The 27,549-nt window shown below is 40.7% G+C and overlaps 1 pseudogene; it reads left to right on the top strand.

The window, feature by feature from the left end:
- The window catches only part of LOC108697219, a 131,864-nt pseudogene that overhangs the window by 22,972 nt on the left and 81,343 nt on the right, over positions 1 to 27,549 (top strand).

Here is a 27,549-nt window from a genome sequence, read left to right as displayed (position 1 = left end):
ACAAACTTATTGGTCAAAAGTGTTCAAAATATGCTCTGAAATAATAGGAGAGCAAGTGAAAACCAACCCACCAGCAATCTTACTATTTCATGATTTTGAACCCGAAAACAACACTAAGAAAAACTTATTACTACAAATGTTGATAGCAGCAAAAGCTCAAATACCCATGTTATGGAGGCAAAAAAAAACCCAGACGATAGAGAAATGGTTCGATATAATCAATGAAATTTGCTTAATGGAAGAACTTACAGCTTCCATAAACAATAAGTATCTAGATTATGCAGCAACCTGGTTACCTTGGAGAGAATACATATCCATCCATTCTCCACCTTAAGTATTTATTATGCTGAGACTCACTAAGACATTATGCTACAAACGAAACCTACCTGATTGTAAGCAATCTTCCCCACTCTCCACGATACACCTGAAAGAAAGCAAAGAAAAGACAGATAATTACAAAAAAAAAAAAAAAAATTGCTTATCCATATTGATTTTGTATGTTTAGTACATGAATAAGATTTCACGTTTTGGAATATTTGGTTTAACTTTCTGTTAAAAATGTTAAAAGTTTACTTTAATTATCACTACATGTTCAATCAATACCTAACACCGAGAAGCTTTCTTATGCTAGCTTTGATATGAATACCAATGATTAATATTTGCAAGAACTATGTTTAATGTAAGTGTTTTTTTTTTTTCCTTTTACTTGCGTTTATTACACGGATGTAAATGGTCATTGATTTTATTTCTGAATAATACAATAAAATGAATACAAAAAAAAAAAAAAAGACTGTATGATGCAACAAGAGACTATAGAAAGTAGGAAGATAGTGTAACAGAGTGCGAACTGGCATATAGAAGATTTCAAACACTATACAAAACTTGAAAAAGTTTATGCTAGAGATTGTGAAAGGATTAGCCAAAAAAACAGTGTGTCAAAAAACACAAGCATACCAGATAACTGTTAGAATGAGTATACAGATGTGTGTGCTTCAACCACCTCACAAAAAGTCCCTTTCGGCCAGAGTGCAGAGCAGTGTATAGACCCTTGCCATGGGCCTAATATACAGCAGAAGAGAGAAAAAATGCAGCACCTCATGTTTGCAAAATGTGAAAATTTATTTCAATTGGTCAGTAACCAACAGGCTGTTGGTTACTGACCAATTTAACCCTTTCCCTGCCAGCCGTTTTGTCCTAGATGCGAACATCTACTGCCAAGCAGTTTTTAGATATTTTGCACTCTTTCACTTTAAGGGCCTTTCCTGGGGTGGTCTTTTAGTTAACCCAGGAAAACAATATATTGTTTTTTTCAGGACAACCTGAACTTTCACAATATGCAAGAATTTTGGTGTAATTCCACTTCTGTAAAAAAAAATATTGGATTCTAAGTGTCAAATAAAATGAAAAAAATCATGTTTCACGAAGAACAATCACATATATCAGAAAGATCATTCATTTTATGTACGAGAACACAGCCGATTTAGAAAGGTCTATGTCTCCTGAACGCGACAATACCAAATATATATAGTTTTATGGAGATTTCTCACTTGTATAGCTCAAAATCTACAAGCAGTACACAACCAAATTTCCAAAGCAACGCTCCCCAAACGGCATACTTTTGATTTCAAGGCCAAACATTCCGCTAACAGTAGGTTTACCCTAGAAAACTACCCATTACTAGAAAGAAGAGATTCTGGTGAATCAAAAATGGGTAGAAATATCTTTGTACTCCAAACTACCAAGTTGCAATTGTTTCCTAAAGTTATAATGTTTTATAGAAATTGGTGAATTTTTTGAAAAATGACCTCAAAGCTTCCACTCTACAGCAACATATCTCCCACACATCATTAGGTATCAATGTAAAACACTATATTAGAGGGAAATTGTGGAAGCACTCAAGGCTAAATCAAAATATATTTAAATATAATGGAAGTGCTACTTACAATGCACTTCCCTTTATGAGACAGGGGCCCAGGAAAGTGCATTGTAAGTAGCACTTCCATTATATTTAAATATATTTTGATTTAGCCTTGAGTGCTTCCACAATTTCCCTCTAATATAGTATATTGGCCTGAAGCTGTGGCATAGCTTCATGTGGTTTTTCAATAGCACCCCATACCCACCCCTTAAAACGAATGGTGGTCCTACGCTTTTAAATGTGGGCGTTGGTTTGGGCAATCCCTCTCTCTTAAAAGCCTGTACTGGTGGGGGAGGATTCAGCCTTCAAATTGAAACCAATGCTCAACATACACTGAACACAGGTAATGCTATTATGCAGAGAAATATTTCTTTTTAATAAATAAGTTAGGGACCACCATATGGGGTTTACCTTGACGTGGTATGGTGGCTTTTCAATTTTATGATCATAACTTTGGTAACTAAAAACCCCTGTTTTGTAAACATGCACTTGCATTTATACTGAATTATTTATGAGACAGGGGCCCAGGGAAGTGCATTGTAAGTAGCACTTCCATTATATTTAAATATATTTTGATTTAGCCTTGAGTGCTTCCACAATTTCCCTCTAATATAGTATATTGGCCTGAAGCTGTGGCATAGCTTCATGTGGTTTTTCAATAGCACCCCATACCCACCCCTTAAAACTAATGGTGGTCCTACGCTTTTAAATGTGGGCGTTGGTTTGGGCAATCCCTCTCTCTTAAAAGCCTTTACTGGTGGGGGAGGATTCAGCCTTCAAATTGAAACCAATGCTCAACATACACTGAACACAGGTAATGCTATTATGCAGAGAAATATTTATTTTTAATAAGTAAGTTAGGGACCACCATATGGGGTTTACCTTGACGTGGTATGGTGGCTTTTCAATTTTATGATCATAACTTTGGTAACTAAAAACCCCTGTTTTGTAAACATGCACTTGCATTTATACTGAATTATTTATGAGACAGGGGCCCAGGGAAGTGCATTGTAAGTAGCACTTCCATTATATTTAAATATATTTTGATTTAGCCTTGAGTGCTTCCACAATTTCCCTCTAATATAATCAATGTAAAACACCCCAAATATAAAATCCTGGGTCCACTGAACAGTTTGATGCCCAATATGAATAGATGTACCGAAGCACGTGGCATAGGGGGCCCCAAAACGAAGACCCCACGTTTGTTCTGTCATTTCAGATACTGCAAAATCAACACATTTACATAGTTTTGGGGGGCGGCAAAAGTAGAAAAAAGTACGTTCACCCCAGAAAACCATATATTTTCGGAAAGTACACATTCCCCTGAATCCAAATTGGGTATGCATGTCTTTCTACACCAAAGTACCAAGCGGCAAACCATTCCTAAATTTGGTGATTTTGGTGACATTTCCAAAAATCACCTAAAAATTTCTACCCTGCAGCATCGTATTACCCACATACTTTTAGGTATCAAGAGAAATCACCCCAAATATGAAAGCCTAGGGTCCTTTGAACAGTTTGATGCCCAATATGTATAGGTGTACCCAAGCAAGTGGCATATAGGGGCCTGAAAAGGAGACCCCCTTATGGTCTGTCATTTCAGATACTTCAAAAGCAACACATTTACATCGTTTTGAGGGGGGCAAATGTAGAAAAAAGTAAGTTCACCCCAGAAAACCATATATTTTCGGAAAGTACACATTGCCACGAATCTAAATTGGGTATGCATGTCTTTGTACTCCAAAGTACCAAGCCGCAAATCATTCCTAAATTTGGTGATTTTGGTGACATTTCCAAAAATCACTTAAAAATGTCTACCCTGCAGCATCGTATTTCCCACATACTTTTAGGTATCAAGAGAAATCACCCCAAATATGAAAGCCTAGGGTCCTCTGAACAGTTTGATGTCCAATATATATAGGTGTACCCAAGCACGTGGCATATAGGGGCCCCAAAAGGAAGACCCCCCTATGGTCTGTCATTTCCGGTACTGCAAAATCAACACATTTACATCGTTTTGAGGGGGGCAAATGTAGAAAAAAGTAAGTTCACCCCAGAAAACCATATATTTTCGGAAAGTACACATTGCCTTGAATCTAAATTGGGTATGCATGTCTTTGTACTCCAAAGTACCAAGCCGCAAATCATTCCTAAATTTGGTGATTTTGGTGACACTTCCAAAAATCACTTAAAAATGTCTACCCTGCAGCATCGTATTTCCCACATACTTTTAGGTATCAAGAGAAATCGCCCCAAATATGAAAGCCTAGGGTCCTCTGAACAGTTTGATGCCCAATATATATAGGTGTACCCAAGCACGTGGCATATAGGGGCCCCAAAAGGAAGACCCCCATATGGTCTGTCATTTCAGGTACTGCAAAATCAACACATTTACATCGTTTTGGGGGGCGGCAAAGATAGAAAAAGTACGTTCACCCCAGAAAACCATATATTTTTGGAAAGTACACATTCCCCTGAATCCAAATTGGGTATGCATGTCTTTCTACGCCAAAGTACCAAGCCGCAAACTATTCCTAAATTTGGTGATTTTGGTGACATTTCCAAAAATCACCTCAAAATATCTACCCTGCAGCATCGTATTACCCACATACTTTTAGGTATCAAGAAAAATCACCCCAAATATGAAAGCCTAGGGTCCTCTGAACAGTTTGATGCCCAATATGTATAGTTGTACCCAAGCACGTGGCATACAGGGGCCCTAAAAGGAAGACCCCCATATAGTCTTCCTTTTAGCATCGTATTACCCACATACTTTTAGGTATCAAGAGAAATCACCCCAAATATGAAAGCCTAGGGTCCTTTGAACAGTTTGATGCCCAATATGTATAGGTGTACCCAAGCAAGTGGCATATAGGGGCCTGAAAAGGAGACCCCCTTATGGTCTGTCATTTCAGATACTTCAAAAGCAACACATTTACATCGTTTTGAGGGGGGCAAATGTAGAAAAAAGTAAGTTCACCCCAGAAAACCATATATTTTCGGAAAGTACACATTGCCACGAATCTAAATTGGGTATGCATGTCTTTGTACTCCAAAGTACCAAGCCGCAAATCATTCCTAAATTTGGTGATTTTGGTGACATTTCCAAAAATCACTTAAAAATGTCTACCCTGCAGCATCGTATTTCCCACATACTTTTAGGTATCAAGAGAAATCACCCCAAATATGAAAGCCTAGGGTCCTCTGAACAGTTTGATGTCCAATATATATAGGTGTACCCAAGCACGTGGCATATAGGGGCCCCAAAAGGAAGACCCCCCTATGGTCTGTCATTTCCAGTACTGCAAAATCAACACATTTACATCGTTTTGAGGGGGGCAAATGTAGAAAAAAGTAAGTTCACCCCAGAAAACCATATATTTTCGGAAAGTACACATTGCCTTGAATCTAAATTGGGTATGCATGTCTTTGTACTCCAAAGTACCAAGCCGCAAATCATTCCTAAATTTGGTGATTTTGGTGACACTTCCAAAAATCACTTAAAAATGTCTACCCTGCAGCATCGTATTTCCCACATACTTTTAGGTATCAAGAGAAATCGCCCCAAATATGAAAGCCTAGGGTCCTCTGAACAGTTTGATGCCCAATATATATAGGTGTACCCAAGCACGTGGCATATAGGGGCCCCAAAAGGAAGACCCCCATATGGTCTGTCATTTCAGGTACTGCAAAATCAACACATTTACATCGTTTTGGGGGGCGGCAAAGATAGAAAAAGTACGTTCACCCCAGAAAACCATATATTTTTGGAAAGTACACATTCCCCTGAATCCAAATTGGGTATGCATGTCTTTCTACGCCAAAGTACCAAGCCGCAAACTATTCCTAAATTTGGTGATTTTGGTGACATTTCCAAAAATCACCTCAAAATATCTACCCTGCAGCATCGTATTACCCACATACTTTTAGGTATCAAGAAAAATCACCCCAAATATGAAAGCCTAGGGTCCTCTGAACAGTTTGATGCCCAATATGTATAGTTGTACCCAAGCACTTGGCATACAGGGGCCCTAAAAGGAAGACCCCCATATAGTCTGTCATTTCTGGTACTGCAAAATCAACACATTTACATTGTTTGGGGGGGGGCAAAAGTAGAAAACAGTAAGTTCACCCCACAAAAACCATATATTTTCGGAAAGTACACATTCCCACGAATCCAAATTGGGTATGCATGTCTTTCTACGCCAAAGTACCAAGCCGCAAATCATTCCTAAATTTGGTGATTTTGGTGACATTTCCAAAAATCACCTCAAAATATCTACCCTACAGCATCGTATTACCCACATACTTTTAGGTATCAAGAGAAATCACCCCAAATATGAAAGCCTAGGATCCTCTGAACAGTTTGATGCCCAATATGTATAGGTGTACCCAAGCACGTGGCATACAGGGGCCCCAAAAGGAAGACCCCCATATAGTCTGTCATTTCAGGTACTGCAAAATCAACACATTTACATTGTTTTGGGGGGGGGGGGCAAAAGTAGAAAACAGTAAGTTCACCCTAGAAAACCATATATTTTCGGAAAGTACACATTCCAACTAATCCAAATTGGGTATGCATGTCTTTCTACGCCAAAGTACCAAGCCGCAAATCATTCCTAAATTTGGTGATTTTGGTGACATTTCCAAAAATCACCTCAAAATATCTACCCTGCAGCATCGTATTACCCAAATACTTTTAGGTATCAAGAGAAATCACCCCAAATATGAAAGCCTAGGGTCCTCTGAACAGTTTGATGCCCAATATGTATAGGTGTACCCAAGCACGTGGCATACAGGGGCCCCAAAAGGAAGACCCCCATATATTCTGTCATTTCAGGTACTGCAAAATCAACACATTTACATCGTTTTGGGGGGGGGGGCAAAAGTAGAAAACAGTAAGTTCACCCCAGAAAACCATATATTTTCGGAAAGTACACATTCCTACGAATCCAAATTGGGTATGCATGTCTTTCTACACCAAAGTACCAAGCCGCAAACCATTCCTAAATTTAGTGATTTTGGTGACATTTCCAAAAATCACCTCAAAATATCTACCCTGCAGCATCGTATTACCCACATACTTTTAGGTATCAAGAGAAATCACCCCAAATATGAAAGCCTAGGGTCCTCTGAACAGTTTGATGCCCAATATGTATAGGTGTACCCAAGCACGTGGCATATAGGGGCCCTAAAATGAAGACCCCCCCTTGTATGTTCTGTCATTTCAGGTACTGCAAAATCAACACATTTACATCGTTTTGGGGGGGCAAAGGTAGAAAAAATTAAGTTCACCCCAGAAAACCATATATTTTCGGAAAGTACACATTCCCACGAATCTAAATTGGGTATGCATGTCTTTCTACTACAAAGTACCAAGCCGCAAACCATTCCTAAATTTGGTGATTTTGGGGACATTTCCAAAAATCACCTCAAAATATCTACCCTGCAGCATCGTATTACCCACATACTTTTAGGTATCAAGAGAAATCACCCCAAATATGAAAGCCTGGGGTCCTCTGAACAGTTTGATGCCCAATATGTATAGGTGTACCCAAGCACGTGGCGTATAGGGGCCTCAAAACGAAGACCCCCATATGGTCTGTCATTTCAGGTACTGCAAAATCAACACATTTACATTGTTTTGAGGGGGGCAAATGTAGAAAAAAGTAAGTTCACCCCAGAAAACCATATATTTTCAGAAAGTACACATTCCCACGGATCTAAATTGGGTATGCATGTCTTTGTACTCCAAAGTACCAAGCCGCAAACCATTCCTAAATTTGGTGATTTTGGGGACATTTCCAAAAATGACTTCAAAATATCTACCCTGCAGCATCGTATTACCCACATACTTTTATGTATCAAGAGAAATCACCCCAAATATGAAAGCCTAGGGTCCTCTGAACAGTTTGATACCCAATATGTATAGGTGTACCCAAGCACGTGGCATATAGGGGCCCCAAAAGGAAGACCCCCATACGGTCTGTCATTTCAGGTACTGCAAAATCAACACATTTACATTGTTTTTGGGGGGGCAAAGGTAGAAAAAAGTAAGTTCACCCCAGAAAACCATATATTTTCGGAAAGTGCACATTCCCAGGAATCTAAATTGGGTATGCATGTCTTTGTACTACAAAGTACCAAGCCGCAAATCATTCCTAAATTTGGTGATTTTGGGGACATTTCCAAAATTGACTTCAAAATTTCTACCCTGCAGCATCGTATTACCCACATACTTTTAGGTATCAAGAGAAATCACCCCAAATATGAAAGCCTAGGGTCCTCTGAACAGTTTGATGCCCAATATGTATAGGTGTACCCAAGCACGTGGCATATAGGGGCCCCAAAAGGAAGACCCCCATATGGTCTGTCATTTCAGGTACTGCAAAATCAACACATATACATAGTTTTGGGGGGAGCAAAGGTAGAAAAAAGTACATTCACCCCAGAAAACCATATATTTTCGGAAAGTACACATTCCCGCGAATCCAAATTGGGTATGCATGTCCTTGTACTCCAAAGTACCAAGCCGCAAGCCTTTCCTAAATTTGGCGATAAAAGCAACAGTTTTTACATTTTTGAAAATTGCCTAAAAATATTGCAATTGGCCGCATTTATCTCACCCAATTTCTTACATACAATTCTAAAACACCATAAATACTGATGCCAAGGGTCAACTGAACCGTTTGATGCCCAATATGCATTGATATACCAAGGCAGCTGGCATGCGCGGACCCCAAATGAAAATAGTGCATATGATTTTTCTCCGCTGCCGATTCGCCTTCTGTGAACATAGACCCTTGACTTCATATTATGTGCCTCAAGACCCTCCTAACAGCAAAGACCCCCCCAAAACCATATATTTTTGGAAAGTACACATTCTGACGAATCCAAAAAAGATAAAGACATCTTTCTACACCAAACTGCAAAGCTTTTCTAAACGCAGAGGTTTTTACAACATTTCTGAAAATCGCCTAAAATTGTTGCAGTTTGCCGCATTTATCGCACACAATGTTTTACGTATAAAGAAAAATCACCCTAAATATGGACGTCAGAGGTCTACTAAATAGTTTGATGCCGAATATGCATAGATTTACCAAAGTATGTGGCGTGTACGAACCCCAAATGAAAAACATGCCTATGAATTTTCACGCTAGCCAACTAAGCTGCAGAAAAGAGAGCCCCAACTGTGCGTTATGTGCCATAAGACCCCAAAACTGTAAAAAGACCCCCAGAAACCCATATATTTTTGGAAAGCATATATTCTGGCGAATCAAACTAAGTAAAATAAATCTTTCTATACCAAAGCACCAAACAGCAAAACTATACTAAAGATACATAAGGAACAATAATGCATGGATAAAATTGCAATAAAACCACAAAAATAGCGTAAATCAATGAAATAACAAAATAATTGATCCGACAGCGTAATTAGTGGCCGAAATCAATTATCCAATAGTCACGCTGTCAAAATAACATGCTTTTAGGCAAAACAAACAGTACAATGAATAAGTAAAAAAAAAAAAAACACCTGTTTGTGAGTTTTTGTGTATACATATTTGTGCACTAATAAAAGTTGTCTGAGTGTGCAAATACATGTAATTAAGTGTAAATAAGTGTACGAAATCGACCAAGTGTGCTAAAATAAAAAAATAAAAAATACAAATTTTTACTAAAATGTTTATGTAAGTGTATAAATGTACTGTAGGTATGTGTAAGTGCAGGTAAGTGTGTAAAAAAAGTGCACTTACCGTTTTTGTAGCAGGAGGATCGCTGGAACCGAAGGAGGACTCCTGGCAGCGTGTCTGCAGAGTTACTGCGCAGCAGGAAGTGAGTGGGCGGGTGGTGCGACGAGGAGGAGGTAAGCCAGCAGCAGCAGCGCTTACATTGCGCTTCTGCTACTTTGAAGTCGGATCTGCGACAATCGCGTCGCAGATCCGACTTGACAGCCCCCCAGCCACGTTGCCCAGGGGGCTGTCTACCCTCCTGACTCTCTGCAGAGGCGGCAAAAGCCGCCGATGCAGAGAGAAGGGCTCAGCTGCAATAGAATGTACGAGGTACGTTCTTGGCAGCCTGAGCCCTGAACCGCCAGCACGTACGCCGTACGTGCTTGGCGGTTAAAGGGTTAAATAAATTTTGACATTTTGCAAACAAGAGGTGCTGCATTTTTTCTCTCTTCAACTGTTAGAATGAGGGCACGATGAGGTAAGATGTAACAGGGCATTAAAAGACAGAAAAACAGGGAACCTTAATATAGACAGACTACGGATTCCATGCGAGACAGCTTCTAAAACATACGGTAGAAATTCTGAGAAACACAAACTGTAGGTTAATCCTCATTTCTAGTAGAAAGATTAGTATATAGTAGACAGCAACACAAGGATAAAGATAAGGTGCTAGATGCAGGTTATTCAAGGACTGCAACAGAATTTTAATAAAGTGGCCTTAAGCAGCTATTCAAAATGTGAGGAGACACAAAAACTCCTGTGGATTGTCTCTTGGCACATAACTTGCTATAGCTTTAAATTATGAAATGTAATTGAAAGTAACTGTTAACTTGTAAAAGCATTTGTCCGACAGAGAGATGTTACAGGGCAAACCTTTTGAAATTAAAAATAACAAAAGTGGTATAAAGGTGATACCTTTATTGGCTAACTAAAATTATCATAGCAAGCTTTTAGAACATTTTAGTTCCTTTTTCAAGCTGACTACAATGAAGCTGATTACAAAGAAGCGGTACAGCAACTTTACCTCCAACAGAGAGAGAGAGGAGAGTTCACACTGGCAAACATAAAACTTCCTTTGTTGGATTCCTTTACTGGTGACATGATGCTGCATCAGCGCTTGTGTGGTGTGTTTACACACAATTCCAAAAATCTCCAGCCGCTAACACAAAAACAGGAAGGCTGCAAGTTCCACCAGAACACATTCAGCCACTTCACACAGTGTTGCAGACAAATGTTTTTGTGCTCTGATTTCACGTGGTTTAGACAGTGATTATCAGCTCTAAGAGGGCTAATTACTGTCCTAGGTTAGGGTTACTCCTTTTCTGAAAAAATAACCGTATTTTTCATTTGTGTGTGGTGTGTATGTGTATAACTTCACATTTAAAAGGGATTCCTGAAATGTACCCTATGCTTTTGGAACATGCTGGCAGTGGCAGACAAGGGGTTAATGCAGGGTAAACAACATCCCTACTGCTCCATTTAACTGCCAGATATATGCTTTAGTCAAATATGATGTTCATCAAATTAAGGGCAGTAATTTGTGGTCCTTCTCATTTGCTGTGCTTGCAAGTCTGCTTCCATAACAACCAGTTTGTGTCTGTGTGGTTTCACAGACCCATAGGTTATATAGGGAACAATTATGTGCCTTCTATTCTGTCTATTCTGGTATATGTTTGGTTTAAAGCACAATACCTGATAATTTTATCCAAATATTATAAATGAAAAGCTAAATTTTATGAATAAAAGTTTGGGCCAATGAGCCCTAGGGTTATGCTATTCCCAGTGTTGACATAGTCAGGAAATATGCCTTTATTTGTTTACATTCTGACATTAAATCTGATTCCTTTTTCCCGATTTCTATAGAATACAACTGCCTTTGTCATGCCCAAAAAAACTGCATTTTTGTGTATACGTATCTAGAGCAGTGCTGTCAAACTTCTGTGGTACTGAGAGCCGAAATTCTTCCAGCCTACATAGTGGAGTGCAAATAATGGAAGCCAGTGTTGACCACTCCCTGTTTTTAAACCACACCCACTTTAAACCACACCCATGTTACCACAAGATCATGTCCACATTAATTGTGGTAGCACACCAAAAAACCAAATGGTTTTTGCTCACTGCAGGGATATCATTTATTACTTATATGTGAAAAAAGTTGTCATATGAAGACATAACCTTAAATTCATATGCTTCGTCTTCCCCTTGGATAACACAGCACCCCCAGCACATGATTAAACTGCTTAGGGGCCCCTAACAATAATTTTTATCCAAATACTAACAAACCCCAAGAACAAATACTAGGCTTATGTCCCACAGGCAAAGTAGGGCACACACAGACAGAGTATTTAACATGCAGGCAGAGCATGGCACATGCAGGCAGAGCATGGCACACGCAGGCAGAGCATGGAATAAACAGGCAGAGCAGGGCACACACAGGCAGAGCAGGGCACACACAGGCAGAGTAGGGCACACACAGGCAGAGCAGGGCACACGCAGGCAGAGCAGGGAACACGCAGGCAGAGCAGTGCACAAACAGGCAGAGCAGGGCACACAAAGGCAGAGCAGGGCACACAGGCAAAGCATGGCACAAACAGGCAGAGCAGGGCACACACAGGCAGGGCATGGCATAAACAGGCAGAGCAGGGCACACAGGCAGAGCAGGGCACACACAGGCAGAGCAGGGCACACACAGGCAGAGCAGGGCAAACACAGGCAGATCATGGCACAAACATGCAGAGCAAGGCACAAACAGGCAGAGCAAGGCACACACAGGCAGAGCAAGGCACTCACAGGCAGAACAGGCCACACACAGGCAGAGCATGGCACACACTGCAGAATATGTCACACACAGGCAGAGCATGGCACACACAGGCAGAGCAGGGCACACACAGGTAGAGCAGGGCACAAACAGGAGGCAGAGCAGGGCACACACAGGCAGAGCAGGCCACACACAGGCAGAGCAGGGCACACAGAGGCAAAGCATGGCACACACAGGCAGAGCAGGCCACACACAGGCAGAGCAGGGCACACAGAGGCAGAGCATGGCACACACAGGGAAGAGCAGGGCACACACAGACATAGCATGCCACAAACAGGCAGATCATGGCACAAATAGGCAGAGCAGGGCATAAAGCCAGAGCAGGGCACAAAGCCAGAGCATGGCACACAGAGGCAGAGCATGGCACACAGAGGCAGAGCATGGCACAAACAGGCAGAGCAAGGTGCGCACACAGGCAGAGCAGGGCACATACAGGCAGAGCATGGCACAGACAGGCAGAGCAGGGCAAACAAAGGCAGAGCATGGCACAAACAGGCAGAGCAGGGCACACACAGGCAGAGCAGGGCACACACAGGAAGAATATGTCACACACAGGCAGAGCAGGGTACACACAGGCAGAGCAGGGTACACACAAGCAGAACAGGGCACACACAAGCAGAGCAGGGCACACACAAGCAGAGCAGGGCACACAGGCAGAACAGGGCACACACAGGCAGAGCAGGGCACATACAGGCAGAGCATGGCACAAACAGGCAGAGCAGGGCACACACAGGCAGAATAGGCCACACACAGGCAGAGCATGGCACACACTGCAGAATATGTCACACACAGGCAGAGCAGGGCACACACAGGCAGAGCAGGGCACACACAGTCAAGCAGGGTACACACAGGCAGAGCAGGGCACACACAGGAAAAATATGTCACACACAGGCAGAGAAGGGTACACACAAGCAGAGCAGGGTACACACAAGCAGAGCAGGGCACACACAAGCAGAGCAGGGCACACACAGGCAGAACAGGGCACACAGGCAGAGCATGGCACACAGGCAGAACAGGGCACACACAGGCAGAGCAGTGCACACACAGGCAGAGCAGGGCACACACAGGCAGAGCTTGGCACACACGGGCAGAGCAGGGAACACACAGGCAGAGCATGGCACAAACAGGCAGAGCAGGGCACACACAGGCAGAGCAGGGCACACACGGGCAGAGCAGGGCACACACAGGCAGAGCTGGCACACACAGGCAAAGCAGGGCACACACAGGCAGAGCATGGCACAAACAGGCAGAGCAGGGCACACACAAGCAGAGCAGGGAACACACAGGCAGAGCAGGGTACACACAGGCAAAGCAGGGCACAAACAGGCAGAGCAGGGCACACACAGGCAGCATATGGAAGGTAGAACAGAGCAAGAGACAGGGAAACCTATCAGGACCACTCTAAGATGTACTATATACAGTGACACAGTGCTGGTGCCCCATTAGCATTTTGTATACAGTGTGAACAGGTGAACAATGTGGACAGTTTCAGTCTGGGTCTCAGACCATGGCACACACAAGCAGAGTATATAACACGCAGGCAGAGCATGGCACACGCACGCAGAGCATGAAATAAACAGGCAGAGCAGGGCACACACAGGCAGAGTAGGGCACACACAGGCAGAGCAGGGCACACACAGGCAGAGCAGGGCAAACACAGGCAGATCATGGCACAAACATGCAGAGCAAGGCACAAACAGGCAGAGCAGGGCACACACAGGCAGAACAGGCCACACACAGGCAGAGCATGGCACACACTGCAGAATATGTCACACACAGGCAGAGCAGGGCACACACAGGCAGAGCAGGGCGCACACAGTCAAGCAGGGTGCACACAGGCAGAGCAGGGCACACACAGGAAGAATATGTCACACACAGGCAGAGCAGGGCACACACAAGCAGAGCAGGGCACACACAGGCAGAGTAGGGCACACACAAGCAGAGCAGTGACACAGCACTATTAACTGATTTATTTTGAAAAAAAAAAAATTTCCCATGACAGTATCCCTTTAATATGAATTTGGTGTTAAATTGAATTAAAATATTAATTTATGGCAGAAAATCATTAAATGACAAATTCACAATTGTCTGAAAATAATGTTTTTGGTTTTTATGCTACCCTATACCAAAATATTTTAGCCATTTTAATTCCATCTTTCTTAATTTGACATTAACACCACCAGCATAATGGCTTTAACCCAAAAACATACAACTATTTTATCTTGGTGTACAGAGAAAATTGTTATTCAGTATTAACTAAAGTGTAATTCTGGAATAAAAATATAGTGTACAAAACTGCCATATTCATGAAGGAGATTAAAACTTTTGTGAATCTGACACTGTTTTAACTTCAGTTTAACTTTAATAATGGACGAGATTCAGTTTGACGTGAAAGGGGGTTGATTAATGACCATGTGCATTTCCAAGTGGAGACCACTGGTCATGGAGGTTTTATATTCAGACAAATTAAACTTAATTTTATTGTACCAGAATGTGACAGTCCAACTGACTTTTATAGGGGTACCATATATGAAATCATGGCCCACCGGTATAGTCACATACAGCCAGCTGTATGAAAAAAATATCATTAAATTAGGTAATGGGCCAAATTGAATTTTATGAGAAAAGCTTATCTCCTAATTCCATTCCACATTTCAACATAAAGCCAGATGCAATTTAACTTGTCTCACTGTTTATCACTGTTTATAGATGTGTATGGGAGAAATCTGAAACTGAATAATGAGAAAAGTTGTTTCTTCTCAAATTAAGTCTCATCTATACTTTTTCATGTGGAAAACCATAAAATAGCATTATCTCATGGAATTGAATATAACCTAGTATTTCTTACGCCAGTTTCAGTTTACTGCACTTTTGTGAATTCCCCCCATGGTGTAAAATGTTACTAATGTGTCTAAATAATATACCATTAGAGTCAAATCAAGTAGTCCCCTGCTTCAAAGGATGCACAGCTTATATATTCCACTTTGAACAGTTATCTTAAGGTGCCCCTTTATAAACTTAGGTTAATGCAGAAAGGGGAAAAGATTTAAAGATGTAAACTAAACAATAGCAATTTGCCTAATGATAAAGATTTATTTTAAATACACATTTGCGACCCCATCCCTTAACTTGTGTATCATTGAGATGCTCGTGTTACAGAGTGGCAGCAGATGAAGGCCACATTGGGGCCCTATGTCAGAGGTGAAGACAATGATGGCCTGTGTTTTCTGATGCTGTGGTCTTCACTCATGCAGGACATTTTTTAAAGAGTGCAAACAGACATTGTTCATGTTATCTGCATGAGCACTAAGGAGCATTTTTGTCTTTGTAGCAGGGGGAAATATAATGTTGTAAAAAAATGTAACATTTGAGTTGATCTTCAGCCATTTTCAAGAATGTCTGAAAAACAGATTATACCAAAGGCAAAAAGTAAAGGAAAGATTAAAGGAAAGATTCAATTCTTATTGATTGTATTTTGATATTGAGGTGCTTTACTCAAACTACACACCTCACAGTGTGATTAAGTCTTTGTTAGCATCCACTCAAGCACATTAGTCTCTCCCCAAACTTCACATCATATTATAAACAAAGGGCCATTCCCTTGTACCGTGGAGGGGGTAGAGAGGATTCTCATCTATGTGTCTAAATAGCAACCAGGTTACAAATTCTCTGTGATATGCGTATCCATAATATTCAGTCAGTTGGTTGCACAATTAGATTTTCACACACCTCTCTTCCCAAATTTTGGACTAATTTCTCCATAGGGATGATGCTGCTCTAACTTTATATAGCATACGTTCAGATGTCATATACTTGCTTTACCATGGCATGTCCTTACATCAACTTCCAATCACCACCATCCACACTGACACCCTCAATATGCTGTTACTTGGGTCACACTCTGACGTATGTTTCGCTGGATTTAGCTTCCTCTGGGTCCTAAACATGTGACTTTTATGTTCTTATGTTATCCCTTGCAATACCCAGACTACCTAGCGAATTTAAATATTAGTTTAATAATTAATATTAATTAAACTATTATACTAACCATAATATGTAACGTGTATCCACATTCAATAACATATGCATTAAACATTTGTGTTACATAAAAAGATGGCGTACATATGCATTAAACATTTGTATTACATAAAAGGATGGCAAACTTTTACTAAACCAGAACATTATCCAGCTAATAATGTGAGATACCTTCAAATCTCATAGGAAAGGTTTATATGAAATATCCTCATTCATCCCTCCATCAAAATAATCCACCTCATCTATCTCTGCAGTATTAACCTGTCCCGGTCTATCATCCAACCCCCCCCCCCCCCGCTGGAGCATTTAACTTACTCAATGCCCCATGATTGTAATTCATCAGTATCACCCAAATGGGTACTCCAAAAGTGCTGTTAAACTGGACTTCTATCATACTTATTGATAATCATTCACTTATGCTCCAATAGTCTCTCCCCAACTTTATGAATATTTTTCCCAATATATACTGTCAGTTGCACAACTAGTACTGAATGGGCCTGGGTGCAGGATGTGCACCCAGGTTCCCCCACCAGGCCACAATAACAGAATGTCGTCAATTATAGGGGGACCCACGCCTCGAGTAATAGAGAAGGATTATGCCCATGTAGCAGGCATACACATAGGCATGGAGGAAGGTTCCTTTACTGCATATTGTTGAACTATAACTCACAATTTGTGTTAAAGTTTATGCCTGCTTGGCAGGAATTTAAATTATATTAAGGCTCAGAGGAGGAGTCATTTGAACTCCTGAGGAGTGTTGAGTATATATTGTTGGTATTTTTGTGCAATAGTTCACAGCTTGTTTAGAAGTTTTGTGATAGGGGATAATCTAACTTATACCTGTTATATCGATGGTACTGTACATTTTAATTAAGGGGGACGCCCCTTGTATTTGAAAGCTGCTAATATTGTTACTATATGTACATTTTGTACATTTTTTATAATGTTATTTCGGGTATTGCCAAATAAAGGGACACAAAAAATGGACTGCAAACCTGTTTAATAACGATATTGTGTTGGTATTATTGTGCCCAACAATACAGCACTGTTCTATTTTTCAACTATAATTGATGTAGTAAGTATTAATTAGCAAATTTATTCGCCAGTCATGGATTTGCGGTAAAATTTGGAATTGCGTCATATGCACATTTTTTCATGAAACTGCGGCAAAAATTTGCCATGGAAAAATTTATCGGGAAAAAAATGCCCATAAGAAAAAACACCCATTGACTTTAATGCATTTGGACAAAAAAGTTGCCATAAGAAAAAACACCCATTGACTTTAATTTGCAAATGTTTTCACAGTTTCACAAATTTTCAATAGCAATAGGACAGATTTGCTAATAACTAGTAGTGAGCAATGGCAGGGTAATATAGCACTGCCCCTGTTAACCACACTCCTAAATTATTTTGTGTGCCAATGCCCTTTGTGGTCTTCTCTTTGCACTGCTGTTAAACTGAGTGTAATGGTGACTAGACCCAAAGGACAAAGTTGCTAACATTCTAAAAACACATTTTTCACAACTTGATATGTTTCATGTGATGTCACCTAAAAATCACATTTTCACAGTTAAAAAATCCTTTAAACTATCTTTTTAGTTCTTGGAGGTGTGGAACTTTTTTCTGTCCTAAGCAAGAATTTGACAGCCATTATGAAAATGTTTTGGCAAAAAAACCTATTGCTTGCCGTAGTTTATCATGTAATTACAATACATCTTCATCTAGTGGAGGCACAAAGATGCAAGGGTATAGATGAGGTCTTGACCACTGAACCCCCATAAACACTCTTCTTTCCTACATTTAAGTTATTCAAGTTAAAAGAGGCACAACCTTGACATTTATGGATGTTCTTAAAAACAGACTTGATATCCTTTTATGTATCCTTGTTTTATCCAGGAGCATGTTTGCTGCTTTTTAAAATATAATTCCTGGCTTTGTTAAAGCCAGAAAATGTTGTTAACGTTTCCAAAAAAACTGCAAATCCCTGTAACTTTTTGTCAGAATGAGTATAAGGCTTTGGCAATGTGAGAGCTGCTGTGGTAAACATAAATGGAACCATTTTGGGGATACTATAGTCAGCCCTCGAATATATATAAACTGTTTAAAAACAGTGAATTTGCTAGACTTTTTCCTTATAGGAATGTAATGATCCAATATACTGTAAAAGAAGTAAAATAAAAAGTTGTGTTTGTATTGGCATAAATACACAAATGCACACACACCATTAACATTTTTTTTATAAAACAATAAATTGTGTTTAATCAGTTTGAGTTATGCAAGCTATACCATTTGTAATAAACAGTCATTTTGAGTGGTAGCTCAGAATTCACTCTTTAATATGCAAGTGGATTTTGAATTTTTGAGGTCTTGGAAAGACAGATACATGAAAAATACAACTGATAATAGGCCTCATTTAACATCTAATCAGCCCCTGCCACACCACTTCATAATTTTGGGGGCACCCTCATGCCGCATAGGTAAGTTGTATCAGCGGGAGTGTTATCTTTATTAGGTTAAGCCAGCCTTGGAGTGTTGGGGGCTGGGGGGGACATCCAATTCAGGAGAACACAATTCCTTGCATAGAACAGTAGAGTGCGATATAAAATTCTCATTGCTGCCCTTGATGTGACCTCATCTATTACAACTAAAAGACATACCTCGGGAGTCAGTAGTTTGGGGAGTGTTGTTTTCCCCTGAATATAAATTAGGACTTGTGACCAGAATGCTTGAATTATAGGGCATGACCAAATTCTGCCATGCTGCACTTGGGGCATTTGGAATGATTCACATCTGTTCATGCAGAACAGCAGGGTTGGGGTTAGATGGAGTCTATGTAGAATTTTGAATTGGATTAACTTGTCTTTGGTAGAGACCAGGTAATCATAGGCCCTATCCGTTGCCTCTTCCCAATCATCCTCCTCCAGATCTGGGATGTCCCTAGTCCAGGTGGCCCCTGCTGTATTTAATGGGGATTTGATAGTAGATTGGAGACATGCTTATAGCATGGTGACTAGTTTCTTAGTTGTGGCAGCCCTTAGGGTTGATTCTATTTTTGTAATTGTAAGGGGAATATTGTTTCCCTGCAATTGTGTTTGCAGAGCTAGTCTCAGTTCAAAGTAAGAGAACCAGGGGAGGACCTGGTGAGTGTGAGTATGATTTATCTCGTTCCTGGGGAGAATTTTCCCATCCTCGAGCAAATTCCCCAGTGTTCGTATGCCCCAGTGCGGCCAGATTTTGTATTCCGCTATGTTCTGCAGGTGTGGGAGAAAGGAGTTTCCCTGTAGTGGTAGGTTTGTTGAGAGAAGGGGAGACTTTAACGTAAAGATTTTGAGTACTCTCATCCATGCTTTGAAGGGTGTAATTATGACTGTATGGTCTGTGTGAATGTCGCAGAGCTTGCGGAATGGGATGCAGGCAAGCGACTCTATGGAGCTTGCCAGAATGGCCTGGAGGGGGAAATTCGGATTGTTTGGGTCTGGGTTAAGCCACCAGTGTATTAAGTAGATCTGAGCAGCCAGGGAGTAAAAATACCAGTGTGGGAGACCTAGCCCCCCTCCCTGACAAAAGCTCGTAGTTTGGCTCTAGCAAATCTGGGGGGTTTGTTTGCCCAGAGAAAGGCTGTTTGCATGGTGTCTATAGATGTGCAAAATGTACGGGGGATGAGAACAGGGGAATTATGGAAGATATAGAGGAACTTATTAAGGAATACCATTTTTAGGAGATTGATCCTACCCCAAATTGATATGGGGAGGTTTGCCCACACCTTTAGTTTCTCTTTCATGTTGAGCAGAATTGGCTCTAGGTTTGAGGGTATGAAGGCATCAAGGCTTCTATGTATAGTGATACCCAGATATTTGAAGGAGTCCACACAGACTAGAGGGGTGGGGCGGAATGAGTTAGGGTCAGTGTCCTTGTCAATAGGAAAAATGCTGGATTTCCCCCAGTTGATCCTTGGGCCTGAGAATTGACCAAACCGGTCCATTATTTGCAGGACCTCCTGTAGGGAGTCACCCGAGTTGTCCAGGTATAATAGTATGTCATCGGCGTATAGGGATATGCGTTCCTCCAATCTCCCCAGGAGGAGCCCTGTGATATTCTTGGCCTGACGAATCAGGATTGCCAGGGGCTCTATCGCTATAGCAAAGAGAAGCGGTGATAGGGGGCACCCTTGTCGAGTGCCTCTGTACAGGTTGAAAGTTGATGATAAGTAGCCATTGGATCTTACTCTTACTGTTGGTTGCTTATATAGTAGCTTCACCCATTGGATAAATTGGTCCCCCAGACCAAATTTCTTCAATATTCCCCAAAGGTATACCCATTCCACAGAATCAAAGGCCTTAGCTGCATCTAGGGACACTATGATACGTGATCCTTGATTGCTATGTTTTGCATGTATGTTTGTGAATAGCCTGTGAATATTGAGATTGGTAGATCTACTTGGCATGAATCCAGTTTGGTCTGGTTCTATAATTTCTTCTATCACCTGTTTAAGCCTAGTGGCCAGTACTTTTGCAAACACATTGGCATCCGTATTGAGAAGGGAGATAGGCCTGTAGGATCCGCAATTAAGGGGATCCTTCCCTTCTTTCAGAATCACCACTATCAGTGCCTCGCTAAATGAGGGGGGGAGCTGGTTCTCCTCTGTGGCATCGGTTAGGATTTTATGTAGCCTGGGGAAGAGGAGTTCTTTGGAAGTTTTATACCAGTCTGAGGGGAAGCCATCTGGGCTGGGTGTCTTGTTGGGGTGAAGGGAGGCAATTGCGTCCTACACCTTCACTAGGGTAATGGGTGCATTTAAGGAGGTGACTGAGTGTGGTGTCAGCCGGGGGAAAGTTATAGCATCAAGATAGGCTGTTAATTGATCTGCTGTGTAAGTGACTTTGGAGGCATATAAGTCTTGGTAGTACTCAGCAAAGGAGTTAGCTATTTGGGAGGGGTTCATGACCGTGACACCTGAGGGGGAGACAATTTTGGGGATAGTATTGGTTGGGGTTTGGGACCTGGAAAGATAAGCTAGGATTTTCCCATTCTTTTCCCCTTTGTCGAATGTTCTCTGAGTAGCATATAACAGCCTCTTTTGGGTCGTTTTGATTCTAGCTTCTTCTACAGCAGTTTGTGCTGCTCTGAGGGCACCGAGCGTGTCAGGCCCCACTTTTTCTATGTAGTTTCTTTCTGCCTCAGCTGACACTCTCTGCCTCTCTTCCAACTCCCTTGCTGCCTCCACTCTAGCCGCCTTAATTGCTGTGGTTAGTGCAACCCTCATTGTGGCTTTACAAGCCTCCCACACAATACCTGAGGATGCAGTGCCGTTATTTAGTTCCCAATATTCTGTAAGGGCAGCCTCGTTTGCTTCTGCAACATTTGGCTGTGAAAGCCACAATGGGCTGAGTCGCCAAAGGCATTCGCCAGGTCCTGGGGTGAAGCTGAGCTGCACCAATAGGGGTGAGTGGTCGGATATAGCTCTAGGCAGGTATTCTACCGTGGCCACCAAGGGTAATAGATCTGCTGTGGCTAGGGCCAGATCAATGCGGGAAAGGCTGTTGTAGGTGGCCGAAAAACATGAGTACTCTCGTTTATCTGGGTTTTTCCAGCGCCAGATGTCAGTGAGGTCCATAGCCTGGATCCAGCGAGAGAATTTTGGTGTAGTGTGTGGACCCGGGGTCAGTCTGTCTATTAGAGGGTTTACTAAGGCATAGAAATCTCTCATAAGGAGCATTGGTGATGGTGGAAAATTTGCTATCTTTCCCATTATGGTATCCAGTAAGGTACTGTCAAATGGTGGGGGCATATAGATATTAACTATGGTTATATCTTGGTATGCTATTGTGCATGCCATAAGTAGGTATCGGCCATAGTGGTCAGTGACTAAGTCTATCAGCTCAAATTGCACCCCTTTGCGGACCAATATGGAGGTACCCTGGGCGTTGGAGGAAAAGGTGGAATGGTAGGTGTGAGCCACCCATTAAGATGCCATATTTCTACTCATAAAGTACTATATTTCTCCCTACATTTCCAGTACAATTGTGGCCATGAAATGACAATGTAGCGTTTGGGTGTTGCCATTTCCAGTACTGAATCCAAATCTCTCAGTGTTGTCAGTGGCAAGTGATGCAAACAGCTGTAGGCACCATGTAACACTCTCATTTTCGATGGTGGCAGTAGCTCCAGGATTACCCTGCATCCATAGGCAAATTGTGCGCACTGTTCTGCCTCCTCTTATAGGAAACACCTGAAATTTCAAATTGTATATTGATTTGTTAACAATGAACATGGAGCAAAAAGAATAATGAGCTGTATGCATGCATGAGCTAGATGTAATTAAACTATAATCAGATACTATAATCAGAAGATATACATGATTGTTTTCTGATTATCCACCATGAATAAAAACAAATGAATTATCAAATGAGTTATCTATAGCTATAGATATCCCCTTACTTTTAAAACAACAAATGGTGTCCAGGTGATAACATATTTATTTAAAATCATTCTATGTTTGGATTCTAAAGTGACTAAAACTTATTTTTTTGTCTGAAGAAGCACAAGAAAGTGCTGTAAACCAGCTTTCTACTCAAGCCATTGACTTTTGTATGTTTTAAAGGAGACCTGCCACCCTAAGAAATAATTCCAAATTATTTTCTATCATGTTAGTTGAGCAAATTTACTTTTACATTAAATTTATTATTTACATTTGTTTCCTTCGATCTTGGAATTATACAGCCACAGCAAGCAGGCAGGAGCCATTTCGTGGACAGTTATTAAGACAATTTGTGTATCACCCCAAAATCTTGTGTATGCGTTAGAATGGGGGACCTAATGCACATACACAGTTCCCTACACAATTACAGAGCCTAAGGGGGGGGGTAGTAAGGAGGGCAGTGACATTTAGGAAGTGCTGAATGGAAAGTGAAAGTCATTGACTGCCCCACCTCTATGCATGTAATATTTGATTGACAACTCACATATTTTTTTTTTAAAAGATTCTCTTTATTGAATTTAAACATCCATTAACAGAGAAAAGAAGAGGAAAGGTCCCAAGAGAGACCAGACTTCGGAAGTCACCGAAGAGAGAAAAAAGAGAAAAGAGAAGAAGAGAGTGAAGGAAGAGAAAAGAAGGGATGGGTCTCATATTCAGCAGATCTGTTTGTGTGAACAATCCAAAATAAACAATCCTTTATTATAGTAAGCACTGCGGTCGTCATTTATCCTTGTACACTCAGAGGCCTAAGGTCATCACTCCCTGCAAGCATAGTCCCATGATGCCTACTGTAAAGCAAAGGCAAGTGATTCAAGGTGTCCGATCTGCACCCAACCAGGCGTTCCAAATTTTCCCAAATTTACCTGGGCAACCTCTTGCTTGGTAGGTTAGCTTTTGGCTGGGGAGGACATTATTGATCAGTTTTTTCCAGAAGCGTAGAGATGGAGGTGCGGTCGCCTTCCAGTTCATCAGGATGGCCTTTTTTGCAAAATGTACCAGTTGTAATAAGCATATTCGTTCACTGGAGCCCAGATCCAATCCTTCTGTTATTCCCAGTAAGCAAAGTTCCGGCGAACACACATTAGGAAGTCCAAGTTTAGTGCCAGCAAACTGCATTATCTCCCCCCAGAATCTCTGTATTTCAGGACAGTCCCAGAATACATGCTTATAAGTACCTTGATCACGATTACATTTGGGGCAAACATCAGGGCAGCCTGGGTAGATCCGGGCCAGTCTGTGGGGTGTTAGGTAGACGCGGTTTAGGAACTTGGACAACTCACATATTTAAACATCTTTATAACAGGTATGCATGCTTTAATGAAAAAAAAATAATTTGGATTCCATGTTTAATTTGCAATCAACTTTTATTATACAGCTTTGTATGTGTAGGTGACATGTCCACTTTAAAGAAAATGTGTAATCTTCTGTTGATGAATTCCATCTTCAAATGTAATACACTGAGCCAGACTCTGTTCCATGAGAAAAAAAAATCATGGTTTATCAAGTTAAAATATATGGATGAGATTCAATATTCCCTTAATTCAGTTCCTATTTTGTCCCATAGATGTCAAAATAGTTTCCATGAGCTAAAGAGTGAATTGCATCTGGCTCTATGAGACAATTATTATGAATTATGTGATAAGCTTTTCTCATCAAATTCAGTCTGGCCTTTCACCTAATATCTGACTTAAAGATATCTAATTTATACTACAGCTGGTGGCACTCGGCCATCATTCCATATATGTCACCCCTATAAAGGCAGTTTGGATTGTCACACTCTGGTAAAATAGAAGGAAGTTTATTTTGCCACAATATAAAGCCTTGCAAATACATATGGTCATTAATCAACCCCAAATTAGATAGTGACCATGATAACTGTTAATAATGATTCTCTATGCTTGTACAGGTATGGGACCTGTTATCCAGAATGCTTGGGACCTGGGGTTTTCCGGATAATGGATCTTTCCGTAATTTGGGTCTTCATACCTTAAGTCTACTAAAAATTAATTTAAACATTAAATAAACCCAATAGGCTGGTTTTGCTTCCAATAAGGATTAATTATATCTTAGTTGGGATCAAGTACAAGCTACTGTTTTATTATTACAGAGAAAAAAGAAATCATTTTTAAAAATTTGGATTATTTGGAGTCTATGGGAGACAGCCATTCCGTAATTCGGAGCTTTCTGGATATCGGGTTTCCAGATAAGGAATCCTATACCTGTAGTATAACAGTATAATAGCAACATTAAATAGTTGCCCTCTGAATCAATTAACTCTTTACAAAATTCTCTTCTCTTTGACTCTTTGACAGGTCTGGCAGTGTCAAAAACCACTGGATTGAAATCTATTCGTTTGTAGAGAGCCTTGCTGAAAAATTCATAAGGTAAGTATTCACTAGAAAATAAAATAATTTTTATATAAACAATAAAAACCCAGCAAATATTTTTTTTGTGCAGAAATTGAATTCAATTCAAAGTATATTTTGTAAATAATCTGAATATTTGCAATGTTCTTTTCAATTTACAGCAAGGTTACCATGTTCTCTTTATGGAGGGGAAAAAACTTATCTTCCCAGTATTTCCCATAGACTTCAATACAGTCTTCATGTGATAAACAGTGAAATACGTTTTTCTTGTTAAATTGCACTTGCCTCTGTTGGAAAATCTAGAACTGAATTGGGAGCAAAACTTTTCTCATCAACTGAATCTGGCCCAAATGGTTTTGATCTAACACAAACAGATAACAGATGTCATATGCTATTTATTGTACAGGAATATATTCTATAAACCTCAAATGAAAAAAGAGTATTTCCTGCCATTATATAATTTAATGTTTGTAACTTTGTATCTTATTATCCAACACCTACAAATTAACTGATTTTTTAAAATGTTAAGATGTTACTGGCCCTTTAAAAAGATCATGTCACAAGCATATCCTTGGTACAAAGATTTGTGCTCTAAAATCCATTTTCTGCAGCCAGTTTTAGCTGTGTGGACATGTCAACTCACCAGAATATTTCAGGAGTCACCCTGATTTCAGCTCCTCACACTGTCATTTGCAGTAACATGTCTGTCACCAGCTGTCAGTTTTTGAAAAGCAGAGAATTAGCACCTGATGTTCTTCACAATCAACATATCTCTGCTTCTTCTGATTTGCAAGACCATTATAGAAGTGCCTTAATGGCAAACACTTTTGGAAGCATTGACCAAATTTGCTTTATATTTGTCTTTTATTTTATTTCTTCTTATATTCCTGGATTTTGGAATAGTCCTATGCTGAGAATGTCTTTCATTGTCTTCTCTTCTCGAGCAACAACCATTCTGAAGCTGACAGAGGACAGGTATTTATATCAGTATATTTGTTGTGCAATAAACTCTCTTTTATGTAGGCCTTACAACAAAAGGAATACAATTATAAATATAACACTATTCAATAGGATTCACAAAGATTTTCTAAAAAAAAATTTAAAGGCACAATTTATATGAAAAAAGAAAATAAATAGCATATGGCCTAATGTATCTGGACACCAGCCTGTCCAACATTTGTTATAACCAATGGTATTAACAGGAAGTTGGTCCTATCTTTTCTTTCTACACCAGCCTCTGCTCTTTTGGGAAAGCTTTCCACTAGACGCTGTAACATTGTAGGCGAGATATGCTTCCATTCAGCCACAACAGCATCAAGCCTAGTTCACAGTTGATGTTCCAATTTATTCCCGAAGGTATTCACATGGATTCAAGGAAAACAATGCTTTCAGAATGAACATAGTAACGTAACTAGAGGGGGGGCCCTGTTGCGTGACGCGCAGCCGGGCCCCCCTCCATACGCGATTTTCAGGCCGGATTACAGTGGCGAGCGAGCTGCCGGGGGGGCCCTGGGGGGGTGCGGGCCCTGGCCCGCTCGCACCCCCTGCTCCCCCGGTAGGTCCGCCACTGCATATAACTTATATCATAACAAGTGACTATTAATAAATCTTGAGCTACCATTCTGTTACATAGTTACAGTTAAATCGGGTTGAAAAAATACCAAACTCCATCAAGTTCAACCCCTCCAAATGAAACCCCAATGCAAATATATAAAACTTAGAGACCTACCATGTACTCATATATAAACTATATACCAATAAGCTATACTAATTGTATATTTTAGTATAATAACCTTTGATCATTCAAGCCATTAATAGAATCTGCCATCACCCAGTAGGGCATTCCACAACCTAACTATAGCCCTTATTTGGTTACTGTCTCTTTAAAAAACAACCCTTGGCAATCCAGGGCCCTGAGTCCCTTTTGCGTATGAAAAGTACTGGGAACTGGGATTTACAGTGTAGTGCCTCCACCTAAGGAAAACTGAGGAGCACACCTCAGGGGATTTCCACTAGGACAAATAAAACACAGTTTGCAATATATAAATTTTATATAAACTGTGTTTAGTAACTGTAAATGCAAATCACACAATATAGCTTTTACTTTGGGAAACATGTATGGACTACGAATCTCTGGCACAGTCTCTCAATGCCACAGTCCCACACCGGGTGGATAAATGCAGAATCACTCTGGTCCCTTTCCA

The sequence above is a fragment of the Xenopus laevis genome, chromosome 7S (assembly GCF_017654675.1).
Source record: "Xenopus laevis strain J_2021 chromosome 7S, Xenopus_laevis_v10.1, whole genome shotgun sequence".
Classification (NCBI taxonomy): Eukaryota; Metazoa; Chordata; class Amphibia; order Anura; family Pipidae; genus Xenopus; species Xenopus laevis.
The sequence above is the reverse complement of the archived record's forward strand: the minus strand, read 5'-3'. Positions and strand labels throughout refer to the sequence as shown.